We start from the raw sequence: 2,500 nt of genomic DNA, 5'->3' as shown, positions 1-2,500 counted from the left end.
GACCAGGGGCACGAGGCCGCTTTGGTGACCAGGGGCAGAAGGCCGCTTTGGTGACCAGGGGCACGGAAGATTTTAAAGCTGGGCGGAAGGGTCAAGCAACTGCAGCCATAAGCCCACTAACGTGGGCTTAATTGTGCATTTAATGTGTGTTTTGGCAAAAGTGCTGGGTCCCGGAGCCCTGTGACAGGGGCCCGGGGTGAGGAGCTCAGGCTGGGGGAGCAGAGAGCCGGAGGAGCAGGGGGCTGTGGCCCAAGGTGAGGAGCTCAGGCTGGGGGAGCAGAGAGCCAGAGGAGCAGGGGGCTGTGGCCCAAGGTGAGGAGCCCAGGCTGGGGGAGCAGAGAGCCAGAGGAGCAGGGGGCTGTGGCCCAAGGTGAGGAGCCCAGGCTGGGGGAGCAGAGAGCCAGAGGAGCAGGGGGCTGTGGCCCAAGGTGAGGAGCTCAGGCTGTGGGAGCAGAGAGCCAGAGAAGCAGGGGGCTGTGGCCCAAGGTGAGGAGCCCAGGCTGGGGGAGCAGAGAGCCAGAGGAGCAGGGGGCTGTGGCCCAAGGTGAGGAGCCCAGGCTGGGGGAGCAGAGAGCCAGAGGAGCAGGGGGCTGTGGCCCAAGGTGAGGAGCCCAGGCTGGGGGAGCAGAGAGCCAGAGGAGCAGGGGGCTCTGTGAGCAGGGGGCTGTGGCCCAAGGTGAGGAGCCCAGGCTGGGGGAGCAGAGAGCCAGAGGAGCAGGGGGCTGTGGCCCAAGGTGAGGAGCCCAGGCTGGGGGAGCAGAGAGCCAGAGGAGCAGGGGGCTGTGGCCCAAGGTGAGGAGCCCAGGCTGGGGGAGCAGAGAGCCAGAGGAGCAGGGGGCTCTGTGAGCAGGGGGCTGTGGCCCAAGGTGAGGAGCCCAGGCTGGGGGAGCAGAGAGCCAGAGGAGCCACCGACGGGAGAATGGCTAAAAACGTGATTTTATCAAAATGTTACAAGGCAGGGCTCTGCACAGGGTCCAGAGGAGTGGAACGCCGTTCATCCCATGCGAAAAGGTGCAGGAGTGACCGAAATACGGCCCGTTGTAAATCGCCCCTCTTTAAGCCAAAAAAATAGGTACGCCTCCCAGGGCCACCGACGGGAGAATGGCTAAAAACGTGATTTTATCAAAATGTTACAAGGCAGGGCTCTGCACAGGGTCCAGAGGAGTGGAACGCCGTTCATCCCATGCGAAAAGGTGCAGGAGTGACCGAAATACGGCCCGTTGTAAATCGCCCCTCTTTAAGCCAAAAAAATAGGTACGCCTCCCAGGGCCACCGACGGGAGAATGGCTAAAAACGTGATTTTATCAAAATGTTACAAGGCAGGGCTCTGCACAGGGTCCAGAGGAGTGGAACGCCGTTCATCCCATGCGAAAAGGTGCAGGAGTGACGGAGATACGGCCCGTTTTAAATCGCCCCTCTTTATGCCAAAAAAATAGGTACGCCTCCCAGGGCCACCCAGGGTGATGCTTTTATCAAAATGTCACAACGCAGGGCTCTGCGCAGGGGCCAGAGGAGTGGAACGCCGCTGGTTCCATGCGAAAAGGTGGAGAAATGACCGAGATATGACCCGTGGAAGTCGTCACAATTTACCCCGAAAATAGGCGCTCGCGCTCGGGCAGAGGTCGGCGCTCGGCCGGGGTCCCGAGAACCGGGGCGAATAGGGTTTTCCCACGGCCGAAAACCATAGGAAGCACGGGGAAAATTCGGGACCCGACGTCCCAGGGCCCTCGGCGGGGACCGGGGCAACGCGACACCGTTGGTTCCACCCGAAAAGGTGGAGAAATGACCGAGATACGGCCCGTCAAAAGTCGTCACAATTTACCCGAAAATAGGCGCTCGCGCTCGGCCCCGGTCCCGAGAACCGCGGCGGAGGTTTACCGGGATGCTGCGCAACATGGGCCAGAGAGCATGTTTGGTTCGAGTTTACCGGGATGCTGCGCAACATGGGCCAGAGAGCATGTTTGGCCGAGTTTACCGGGATGCTGCGCAACATGGGCCAGAGAGCATGTTTGGTCGAGTTTGTGTGGGTTGTGTGCGACACTCCCGGCACATACATAGGAACACGGCTTCCAAGTGAGCGCACTTTTTCGAAATTTCTTCTAAGTGCCGCTTTTTCGAACCGGGGCGAATTGGGTTTTTCGAGGGCCGAAAACCATAGGAAGCACGGGGAAAACTCAGGACCCGACGCCCCACGGCCCTCGGCGGGGACCGGGGCAACGCGACACCGTCGGTTCCACCCGAAAAGGTGGATAAATGACCGAGATACGGACCGTTGAAATCGACTCGGCGTATCCGAAAATAGGCGCTCGCGCTCGGACAGAGGTCGGCGCTCGGCCCGGTCCCGAGAACCGGCGCGCCTAGGGTTTTTCCACGGCCGAAAACCACAGGAAGCACGGGGAAATCTCAGGATCCCACGCCCCACGGCCCTCGGCGGGGACCGGGGCAACGCGACACCGTCGGTTCCACCCGAAAAGGTGGATAAATGACCGAGATACGGACC

The sequence above is a fragment of the Solea solea genome, unplaced genomic scaffold (assembly GCF_958295425.1).
Source record: "Solea solea unplaced genomic scaffold, fSolSol10.1 scaffold_104, whole genome shotgun sequence".
Classification (NCBI taxonomy): Eukaryota; Metazoa; Chordata; class Actinopteri; order Pleuronectiformes; family Soleidae; genus Solea; species Solea solea.
Note: the sequence above shows the minus strand (reverse complement) of the source record.